The sequence below is a fragment of the Pteropus alecto genome, unplaced genomic scaffold (assembly GCF_000325575.1).
Source record: "Pteropus alecto unplaced genomic scaffold, ASM32557v1 scaffold7, whole genome shotgun sequence".
Lineage (NCBI taxonomy): Eukaryota > Metazoa > Chordata > Mammalia > Chiroptera > Pteropodidae > Pteropus > Pteropus alecto.
Genome location: NW_006494614.1, coordinates 27,285,958 through 27,298,663, shown reverse-complemented (window position 1 = coordinate 27,298,663; position 12,706 = coordinate 27,285,958).

Below are 12,706 nucleotides of genomic sequence, written 5' to 3'. Positions count from 1 at the left end.
CTTTCTTAAACATTTCTTGCAGTGTAGGTCTGATGATATTCAATTTCCTCATTTTGTTTTGCCTAAAATATAATTAATTTGCAATATTTTAAATTATATTTTTGTTGAATTTAAATTTCTGTGTTGAAATTTTTAAAAATTATTTTAATTTTACACTTGTAATGTCTTGTTCCATTGTCTTTTGGTTTACATTGTTTCTGATGAAAAGTCAGTGATTATTGTCTTTTCATTAGGTTTTACTGAGATATTGGATTTATGGTTGATTTTTTCATCAAATTCAGACAATTTTGCTCATTATTTTTCCAATTTTTTTGTCCTTCCTTCTTTCTCCATCTTCTGGAACTTCAATTATCCCTCGTTATTGTCCTACAGGTCACTGAATTTCTGTTCATTTTTTTCCCCCCCGTCTTTTAAATCTCTCTTCAGTGTAGTTTCTATTCCTGTGTATTCAGGTTCAATGACCTTTACTCTTGTAGTGTGTAATTTGTCAGTAAGCCAATACAGTTCAGATATTATATTTTTGCCTTTAGAAGTTCTACTTGTTTCTTTTTTTATAGTTAATTTTTTGTCGATTATCTTTACTTTTTTATAGTTTTCACTTTTCTTCTCTTCAAGTTCATGTTTTCTTTCAGTCCTTAGACAAATTTTTACTGTTTTAATGTACATGTATTCTGATTACATAATCTCTATGATTTCTTGATCTGTTTCCTTGGCTCATTTTTATATTGATAATGGTTTACAGTTTTCTGCTTCTTTCCATAACTAACAATTTTTTTTATTCGATCCTGGCTAATTGTATTGTTACTTTGTTCAATGTTTTCCAACACAATATATATATCTATTTCCCACACGTATATATATATGTGTGTATGTATATGACACACATATATATAAATTTTGAATTGTTTATGGCAGTAAGGTTAGTTTAGTACCAATTAATCATCCACAGCCTGATAACCCATCTACCTTTTCTTTAAATAAAAATATTCTACATGGCTTATAGAATAAATAGTTCCCAGTACCAAACTCTGCTCAAACAATTTCATGCTCTTCTATCAATTTATTCTGGTATTGGCTTTCAAGCTTCTAAGTAACATATTCACACTATTGTGTATTAATTATTCAATTTCATGCATTTTTATAGATCTCCTTTTATATAAGATTACATCTATACAATGCATAATAATTTTTGGCCATACAAATAATCAGGATTATAGCAATCACAATTTTAGTTACACCATAATTTTGGCTAAAATGTTTAATGTTTACATTATTAACAGGTAATTTTTCATAGATGAACCATTAGTGAACTATAGCAATATTTTCTTTCTCATGCAACCTTTTGTTTTAACTGGATTTCGTATTTTTTTATTGTCTTAGGGTTTATGTTCCAATCATCCTCAAACTCTCTGCCAGAAGTATAAATTTTTCCTCAATAATTCAAGTACTATAAATACTTATTAATTTGATTTTTATCTTTTAATTTGAACTTTCACAATCTCTTCACCATCATATTTGAAATTCACTTTATGGTTGTCCTCTGATGAATCTATTCTTATCTGGATTCTACATGTTACTTTGGATGTAATGCATTCCTTTATTGGTATATTCATTGATAATTTAATCAAATTTGATCACTACTAGCTTTAAACTGACTGAAGTAGATGAAAGTTCATAACAATAGAGCTAATGTGATTAAGTCCTATACTTACTAGTGACAAAAACAGTAGAAAAAATGTGAATGATATTTGTGGTGAAGGAATGAATGACTTCGATTAATTACATTTAGAGCATAAAGAAGAAAGGAGGGAAGTAGAAAAGTAGAAAATTCAATGCAATGAATATTTTTTACATTGCTTGTGTTTACTAGTTTCTCAAAAATCATTTTAAAACTGGGGAACTTGGAAAATAATAAATCAAGTAAAAGACGGAAATTGGTAGAAAGATTTTATTTTGAGCACACACAGATAAACTTAGATGTTAACATGCAGTGTTTCAAACATTTAGCTGTAATGGAAGATAAGAACAAATTGGACGGCAACTGTGTACTGTCTATAATGCTAACTGACACATGAGTCTGTAAATACTCTATATAGGGGACTTTAGCAACATAATGATAAAACCACTACCTAAAAATAGCAATACTTTAGTATTTTGGTAACACCTCAACCAGTTTTATTTGGATATATTCATTGTTCGTATATATTTTATAATGTTTATGGGATTCCTGAGCACATAGTCCATATGTAGAAGTAAAATAGAGTCAGTTAAATCTAATTCCTCAGATGAGAATAAAATTCATACATTGATTCTGTAAATGTTCATAAAGCACATACTGTGTAATGAACACAGGGCCACCACAAACAGTCATACTAATTGTGCAATGTCTAGAAATCCTAGCTGATGGAATGGAGTAGAGTCTGAAATTTTATCCACATTTTTCTACTCCAAACTATCTGCCCAGAAAGGTGTATTTTTAAGAATTTGTCTTACCAGAGAGCTTACTTTTTCTAATTCAAACCAAGTCAACATATAGGTTAGCATCTGTGGGGCTTTGTGCTGTTAAAATATAATGTCAATATTAAACCAGATAAAGCTCTGTAAGAGGGAGAAGAGAGTAATAGATTTCTATTTCTGATAATGACAGAGTAACTGATTGGAGACAAAATCTCTTTTGAAAATAACTAAGCAGAATCAAATTTAGATAAAAATATGTTTGCACACAATAGGAGACTACCAAGGCAGCAAGGACTTGGATGGCCAATGTCTCAGAGAGACGGAAACACATTCAATCTCAACATTTGATGTTCTATTTTCTCTTGAAATATTTGTGATTTTACAAATATCAGATGAGATTTGAAAAAAGCAGGCAAGGCTTTCTATAAACCTTTTGAGGCTAAGAGCAAAATATTGAAATTCAGGAGCAAACAATTATTCTAAGAATACCGAACACCTGAAGCTATGTTTCTAAGTTCTTTTCAAGTCGATAGGGATTTATCGCTGCTTAGAATTTATCCCATTGACATTTGCATCAGTGGCATTGTTAGTTGTTATTTCTTCATTACAGAAACTGGCAAAGAATGTCCCTGTGTAATGGCACTAGAAAAACATGAACACAATTTCAACAGTTTTTCTCCAGTTTATTTCTTCTCTCAGCAAGGCCAGACATGTTCTGTTTCATACACTAATACCTCTACAGCACCTATCTCACTTCCATACATTCACACACATCATTTCAATACAGCTACCTGTATGCCAGGGGATCTCCCATAGGTTTATTTTTTTTTTTAATTTTTTAAATTTATTTTTTATTATAACTGCTTTATTGAGATATAATTCACACATCATAAAATTAACCATTTAGTGAGTATGGTTTTAGTATATTCAGGGTTGTTCAACCATTACCAAAACCAATTTATCACTCAAAAAAGAAACAATTCTCTAATACTAGGCAAGCACTAATTTGCTTTCCATCTCCATAGATATGCTTATCATTAACATGTCATGAAAATAGAAACATACAGTATGTGGTCTTCTGTGACTGGCTTCTTTCATTTAGCATAATGTTGTTAAGGTCTCTCCATGTTGCAATATGTATCAGCACTTTATCCTTTTTATTGCTGAACAATATTGTATGAATATACCATATTTTGTTTATTTATTTATCAATTGATGAATCTTTGAGTTGTTCCCATTTTTTTTTTCCTACTTGGAATACTCATGTGTTTTTGTGTGAATATATGTTTTCATTTCTATTGGGCATACGACTAATCTAATGAAATTCATACGTGTATCTATGATTTATTTGTTTCCTACTAAGCTGCTTCAGCATAAACCTTGGGGAGGGAGGCGGTACACAGGAGCTCATTTGCTATGCTGAAAATTAATGCATCGAAATTACTTTTAACTGGAAGTAACATAAATGTCCGTCTATAAAGGCCTACTCAAGTAAACTGCTGTAACTATGAACTATGAAAAGGACGTAGGAATATCTCCATGCATTACTATGGAGGGTGCTGTGGTATTCATCCAGATCTCACTTTAGGAGTGAAAGATTTACCTCCTTTTCCCACTACTAGAGTACTGCTGGCAGATAGACTTTATATTTCAGCATTTTTGGGGAATTACTTCAGTCTAAGAGAATAGCCTCAGTCAAGTTTTCTCTTCTTTCCTGGGGCAGTTTGCATCCAATGATAGGTCGGCAAGTTACTATAACAGTCTGGTTTCCTCATCCTAACTTTTGACGACTCAGAATGGTCAGTCCAGCTTCAAACTCGACACGGGATTGGCAGAAGCCTGTACTGAGGCTGCAGCTAACTACAGCGTCTCCCCTGCCCAATCTTTCCTTTCCCTTTTCCTCAATAGGTGGTAGTCCCAGTGGCCCTATCTAAACCACTTGCAAGTTAATCTCCATCTCAAATTATGCTTTCCAGAGAACACAACGTGCAGCAGAGTGATCACCAGGATATATTAAGAAAAAAAAAAAAAAGGAATGTGAAAAAAATACACATAGTATGCTATTATTAAATATAAATATATGAGTTTGTATGTGTTATTTTTTTATATTTAATAGCAAATGAATAACCATAAAATATGATTACTGATAGGAGAGAGGACCTAAGGTGAAGATAACAATAAACACTAGATTTCTTAAAATATATCTTTAGATATAGATTTAAATTTGAAACCATGTAAATATATTACAGTTATAAAATATAACTTTGAAAAAGTAATTCTTACAACTCAAAAGTAAAATGAAATTAATGATCATAACTGTGTATCTAGTTGGTGTCATAAAAACACAAAATAACTATTTTAATGACTTTAAAACACATAATTTGAGCGAACATCCTTAGTGAATCATTAAACAGAAAAAAACCATCAAAAATATTAAAATGTTTCAGTAATTATATGTTGGTGGTAGTGATGCATAGCTATTCTGAAATAGATGTGTGTTGATTGTGTGATAAATCAAGCGTGCATTAGGATAGCATCTTCAGAAGATGGCTTGTTCAGAAGGATGAACTAAAAACCATATAGTTCTCCATTTGGATTCCAAGTGTCACTATTAGTTCATGTGTTCTATTTTACACCAAAAAGAATTTGGGTTCTTGGAGAAATGCCTAATTCTTTATATGGGAAATATAAGAAACCATGAAAACTTTATAGTAGAAAGAATCTAATTTAATCAACAAAATTTAACACAAAAATAAAAATAGTCAGAAGATACTATACATCAAATTGATATTTGAAAGGCACTTTAACCAATCACAATACATGAATCTTATTTGATTTAACTTATTCAATGTGTTTGATTTAAACAAACTACATTTTTAAAGAAGGTTATTAAACAGGAAAATGTGAAACTAGTTGGATATATGCTAAGAAATTATTACTAATTTTTTTAAGTGTGATAATGCAATTGTGGTTCTGTACTTTTGAAGGCTCCTTAGCTTAAAGAGATATAGAAAGATTTACAAATAAAATGTTCTTAATGTCAGAGATATGCTTCAAAATACATCTTAAAGATGAAATGGGACATATACACGTAATAGTGAGATAAAATAAGACTGGCTGTGTTTTTATATTTGTTGAAACTGGCTGATGGCTATAGTGAATTCATCATGTGACTCTTACGTCCTCTGTGTTATGTTTAAAGTTTTGTGGAAAAAAAAAAATAAGTCTAACTTTACTTTTACCATAGACACTCCATCACGATTTCCAGTGTTGTCAACTTGGCATCTTCTCTAGCATCATGACATTGAAGCCATTCTCCAACTCTAGTATATTGGTTTAAAATGCCCTAGTTCTTTCAAAATCTCCATTTTTTCCTGATAGTTTCAACTCATTTGCTTGTTTTCTTACCTATTTCTTTAAAAAAAAAATGTAAACTCACTGAACTGTACCCCTCTCTCTTCTTTACAGCACTCTTCCTTCCCTCTCATTTTTCAAGAACTTACATTTTTAGTCTCTCAAAATCTACTCATTGATGAAGGTATACATTACTGTATGAAAGGTAAATTATTTAACATTTTAGGAAACAAGATTTTGTGTTTCTATTTTAACACTGAAAACTTCTCATCTCACATCATTTACAATCATCAGAGTAGCTCAACAAAAACAATCCTAGCTTGGCAAAAGGGTTTGACGATAAAAGATTTTTTAGACATTAATAGCAATGACTTTTTTAAAGTAGTAATTTATATCTATTGAGTACTGACAATTATATTATGTTCTCCCTATAATAATTGTATTATATAGATTCTATCACTATTTCTGTTTGGTATTTACTTTTACTACTTCTTATTGATATTCTAGGAAGAGCACATATTTCTCTAGCATCATATTTACATATAGGTGGTTGCCAACCAAAGGGATAACTTTTGGCCTTTCTTTGAACATTGGTTCTTATTTGGAAGGAAGAAGGCATTACGCAATCTCAGTTCAGCTCCTCTACTCCTCTCTCTTTTATGAGCATCTAGCATTTCCAAAGGAGGTCTATCTTCCACAACATGTTGAGAAACTCTCCTTGAAGTTGTCAGAGTATATTCAACTGAATTTAATGTTTTATTCTGGGGCAAAGTATTTGGAAACCCACTAGTTGTAGACCTAAATCCACATCTCTAACTTAGCTATTATCAATAACAAAGCTGACAAATGTCTCTTCATTTCTCTGCTGCCTTGCATGTGCTGTTCAATGAATTCTAAACTTGTTTAGAAAAGAGAGCTCTTTTAAATCTTACCAATATCTGTTAAATGTGAGAAGATTAGGTAATTTGCCCATGTCACAAATTTAGAACATGGCATGGCATAACTAGACTAGACTTTAGGCAACTGACCCCAGAGATAATGTTCTTTCTCAATTCCCTATATTGAAAGTCTCTAAATCTTGTTGCTATCCCTTTACCTACCATAGATTTGGCATTATTGAGTTGCTCAAATATTAGGAATGATGGTTTATTAATGGGTTCTTAATATTATATACTTTTAACTGAAATGTTTTTTCATCAGGAATTTGGATATTATTATGAATCATTGCATGATCATTATGTTTCAACATGAAGGTAGAATATTGTGATATATTCTATGCCTTGTTTGCTTTTGATCTTATAACTAGTAAAAAATACACTAAAATTAGAAAAATGATTCTGTTATACATCAGCATTGCTATAGACTGAATGTGGCCCTGCCAGATTCATATGTTGAAACCTAATTCTCAAAGTGTGGTATTTGAAGGTGGGGCCTTAGAGAGGTGATTAGGTATGAAACTCTCATGAATAGGATTAGTGATCTTATAAAAGAGACCCTAGAAAGATCCCTCGACCCTTCCAGTATATGAGAGCATAGCTGGAAGATGGGTATTTATGAACCAAGAAGCAGGGTTCTCACCAGACATAGAATGTGGTGGTACTGTGATCTTGGACATCCTAGCCTCCAGAACTGTGAGAAATAAAGGTTTGCTGTTTAAGCCACCCAGACTATGGTATTTGTTACCACAATCTGAATGGAATAAGACAAGCATCTTATTAGAATATAACATTCATTAGTGTTGGTAAAAGAATAATTACAATGTATTACAATGTGTGAATGTGTGATATTACTTTCAACTAAATAGAATAGTTGGAGAAGAAATGTCATTACCCTGCAATGTATATTCTTTTATTAATCACAGACAGAGAAAAAAGTAAGAAATGTCCTGAGTAAGCTCTTATTTAAACTTGACCTATAGCTAAACTAATCTGTTTGATAGAAAATTTAGATGATTAGAGCCTATCTTATTAACTAACCTATATGGTTGGGTTTGCTCTGAAGGCAAAGCTTATCTGACTGATATGCTTGTCAATCAGTTAAAAAATAAACAGAATAAGCCTCCTAACTTATTCTTTAAAGCTCGGAAATTTTGAGTCTTGCAATATATTTTCTTAGGACCACAAATGTGGAACTACTTCAAGTGTTAAAATTTAGTTAGGTACAAATTATATCAATTCCCACATAACTTTACCATGAAAATAATAGTTATTGTAGGTAATATCTTATGAAATTTAAACTATAATTTAAGATGTGAAAAATAAGATATAATTTGCTTTCAGTCTAAACAATTAGGAAAATGCTAGTTGAAACAGAAATTTAGTTTATAATATTGTTCAACATCAGAGTTAGTGATTCCATAAAATAAATATTTAGAATCTTACACTAGAAATAAAGTAAATTTCTCCTTTAAATTCAAGATTCTCTTCTGATTTTACAGTGAAAATAAAGAACTATTTTTTAAAAGTCTTTATTTTTTTAAATTTTAAAATTCAAAAGTGAAGAAACTCTTTAAAAACCTTCAAACTAAGTTTGTAACTTTCTGATCCCTTATTTGATAATTAAAGGATTCCTGAAATAACAGAGCACTTATGTCTTGTTAACATGTAATATAGGGAAAAGCAATTCCTGTCTTTGTTTTGAACTACAAATGTAAAATGTATAGTTTTATACTATTTGCAATAGTTTCTTAAAGAAGTCAGCAATAAAAATGCAAGTTTAAGTCAAATGTTGCAACTTCTCAATTTTTTGCTAATCACAGTTCACTAAATACAAAATGTATTTGGAAATAAGGGAGATTCTACTATGTCGACACCAGTAACCAACTCATCTTCGAGTATCCATGAGAATTTAGATTCAGAACCAAGTTTCAGAAAAGGAGCCGTTTTGGCAATTTTGCAGAATTGTCTCTATATGGAGTCCAGTAATAACTTTTTGTCCTACATAATATTCAAATCATGGTGTTACTTCAGATTCCCACTTGTAATGTTGGATTATAGGTTGAACATATTTTAGAAAAAAAAGTATTTTATAAAATATTTTAGAGTAAAAAAAATGTAAAAGCTGTGAAAATGGTAGTAATATTTTCGGAAGCTCTTGCTTAGCAGAAATTTATTGCATTGAATTCCAAACTTTATAATTCATGAAATAATTTACAAACGTTCCTCTATATACTAGAATTTACAGAATTCCTTGTTACCCACTGTTCAGCACTTGCAAACAATTTTGATAGCTTTTCCCTAGACTTTCGAAGCATGAGAACAAGGTTAGGTAATTTGCTCAACTATAGGCTGATCTCAACCCCACTCTGCTCTGGCTTGTTACATACTCACCTATACTACTTTTCTTTTGTCTTGTTGTCATTCTCTGAAGTGACACAGGGAATGGAGGAAAGGAGAAGGATGTTTCTAAGTTAAAAGGATTCAGTTTAAAGTGCTCATTTATTCTGGGAAAAGACTTACTTTCTAAAATACTATGTTTGTCTGTATATGAGTTATTGAATTACTGTGTTGAAACTCAGTAACTCAGTTTTACACACAGTAGCAAATTGAGTTAAATGAAGATTTATCAAGTTGTATGATGATATACTAAGATAAAGAACACCAATGAACCAACAACCCAAGCAAACAAATGTAAATATTTTGTGATTCTTTTATGTTTATTTTGGTCTAAGCAAATTTTATTTTCAATTATTGTATATATTTAAATGTAGCAAAAAGAAAAATATATTCTGACAGACATCAGACTGAATAAACAAAGTAGTATTCTAAAATTTATTTTTCTCTTTTTTCACACATTTATATATCTATTTATATCTATTATTTGTATTATATCTATAGCTAGATCCATTACTATAACTATCTGGATCAATAAATAACATATTTATCATTTGTCTCTACTGTTAGCCCTTACAAGAAGATCTGAGGCAGAATAATTTCTACTTAACTCAAAGTACCTAAATATATAAAGATAAAAAATGTTTTTCAATAGAGCATAAAGTCATTTGAAACAGAAAGAGATAGCAAATCTATAAATAATTCATCAGATAGCTGAGAATTTTTAGAAATTAAAAAGCCCTGAATTTTTTCCTTCTGAGACTGGTATCAAATGTTTTCAATAGGAAAATATACTTTCAGTCCTATCCCTCTCTACAGGATCATCCCAATTTGCGTGTAAATATGCTTTAATATGGTCTATCATAAAGAAATATTTTCCCTCAAACCCTCTTGCCTTTTTAGCAACCGTAACAGTAGTTTCCAGCCTGGGGATTAATTTTAGCTCTTCTGCTTTCTGCAAAATCATAGACAAGTTTGTTAACCTATCAATATGTTGGTTTCTTATCTGTGGAATGAGAAAGATAATAATAGCAGCTACTTCCTATGGCTATTATGAGACTCTAAATTTCATACATATAAAACATTTTAAAACAATACCTGGCCTTTAAATGTTCAATACATGTTACTTAGTATTGTCAAAAGCGAATTTTGAGAACACTGGCTATGCTAAATATTCTTGTTTTCTAATGCTACTTTTCTCCCTACTATTCCATGCAACTCTTGTCAAAACAACCAATGTTGTTAACTCAAGTGGGTACTTGTCTTTCATCTTACTTTGCACCTATTTCCCTGTTTGCACATAGTAAGTTCTTAATAAGTATGTTGGCTAACAGCTTGGATGCATGATTTAATAACTTAAAATATCCAGGATGGAAAAACAAAATCAATACAAACATGTTTGTTGCTATGGTCTGAATGTTTGTGTCTCCCTTTCCCTCACCTAAATTCATATGCTAAAGTCCTAATGCCCGACATGATGGCATTAGGAAATTGAGCCTTTTGGAGATGCTTAGGTCATGAGGGTAGAGCCCTCATGAATGGGATTAGTGCCCTTATAAAAGTCACACTACAGAGCTCCCTAGCCCCTTTGGTCATGTGAGAATACAGTGAGAATCTGTGACACTGAGGACCTTTTCCTGTACATGTTGGTGCCCTGACCTTGAACTTCCAGCCTCCAGAACTGTGAAAGATATGTTTCTGGTACTTATATGATATTCAATCTATGTTGTTTTGTTAAAACAGCCCAAATGGGCAGAGATAGAAAACTGGTAACAAGAAGCTGAGGTGCTGCTATAACAAATACCTAAAAATTTAGAAGTGGCTTTGAACTTGGTAATGGGTAGAGGATAAAAGAGTTTTTAGGTGTATGCCAGGAAAAGCCTACACTGTGAATGGACCATTAAAAGCAGTTCTGGTGAGGGCTTAGAAGATGGGGAAAGCTGAAGAGAGCCTGTCTTCTTAGAGAATACCTAAACGGTTGTGAATAGAATGTCAGTAGAAGTATGGACAGTAATTTGTAATGGCATGGATGAACCTTGAATGTATTATGCTAAGTGAAATAAGACAGACAGAGAAAGACAAATGCTATACTATCTCACTTATACGTAGAATCTAAAGAAAAAAATAAAACAAAGATAGAATCATAGATACAGAGAACAAACTGGTGATTGCTAGGTGGGAGGGAGTTAGGTAAAACAAAGATAGAATCATAGATACAGAGAACAAATTGGTGATTGCTAGGTGGGAGGGGGTTAGAGGGCTGGGTGAAAAAGGTCAAGGGATTAAGAGGTATAAATTGGTAGTTACAAAATAGTCATGGAGTTGTGAAGCACAGCATAGGGAATATAGTCAATAATAGTGTATGAAGTACAGCATAGGGAATATAGTCAATAATAGTGTATATAATATTATATATAGTGCCAGGTGGGGTACTAGACTTATAGGGGGGATTACTTCATGAACTATATAAATGTCTAACCACTATGCTGAAATTAATATGAAGTAATATTGAACAGCAACTCTAATTAAAAATAAAATAAACAAACAAACAAACAAACAAATAAATAAATAAGAAATATGGATGATAAAGGCCAACCCGATAAAATGTCTGATAAAATGAGGAACATGCTATCAGACAATGGAGGAAAGGCCATCCCTATTATAAACTGGCAAAGATTAGGCTGAATTGTATTTGTTTCTTAGTGTTTCATGGAATGTATGACTTGTGAACAATAAAATGGATATTTGACTGAAGCTATTTTTTTCTTTATAATTTTCTTTATTTTTATTTACTTAATAAAAACTATATACTTAAGGTGTACAACATGATGATTTGGTTATATATATATAGTGAAATGATTGTTATAGTTAATCTAATTAATGTGTTATCTCACATAGCTAAAGTTGTTTCTAGGCAAAGTATTGAAGGTGTATGTCTTGGCTTCTCTTGAATACTTTGTGTTAAAATGAGAGAAGTGACTTAAAGATAGATTTGTTAATTAAAAGGGAAGCAGCACTTAAAAATTTGGAAAATCTTGCCCATCTATATTGCAAAAAATACAAACGTATGTTTGGAAGAGAACACTAATGGTGTGATCAGGAGACCCTTTGATAAGGAGATTACTGTGGGTGTGAGCTAAGAACTTAACCAACTGCTCAGCTCCTGCAGAGGAAGAGCCAATTTATACTGGAGGGGAAAGAGACAGGAAGGAACAAAGGAAGGCTGTCAGACTTCTTAGATTTTATAGGACAAGACCATAGGGCTTATTGGTTGTGAACATACAATAATATATATATGTGTATACATATATTATATATACAATATATTATATATATAATTTATTTTTATTTTTATTTATCTTTTTATTAAGTTTATTGGTTAATACAATTATATAATTTTCAGGTGTACATTATAGTTTGACATCTATATATTCTATTGTGTGATTACCACCCAAGTCCAGTTTCCTTCAGCTACCATATATTTGATCCCCTTTACCCACTTCGCCCTTCCCCAATCCCCTATATTTGACCCCCTTTACTTTGTCTACCTCTCCCCTCCTCCC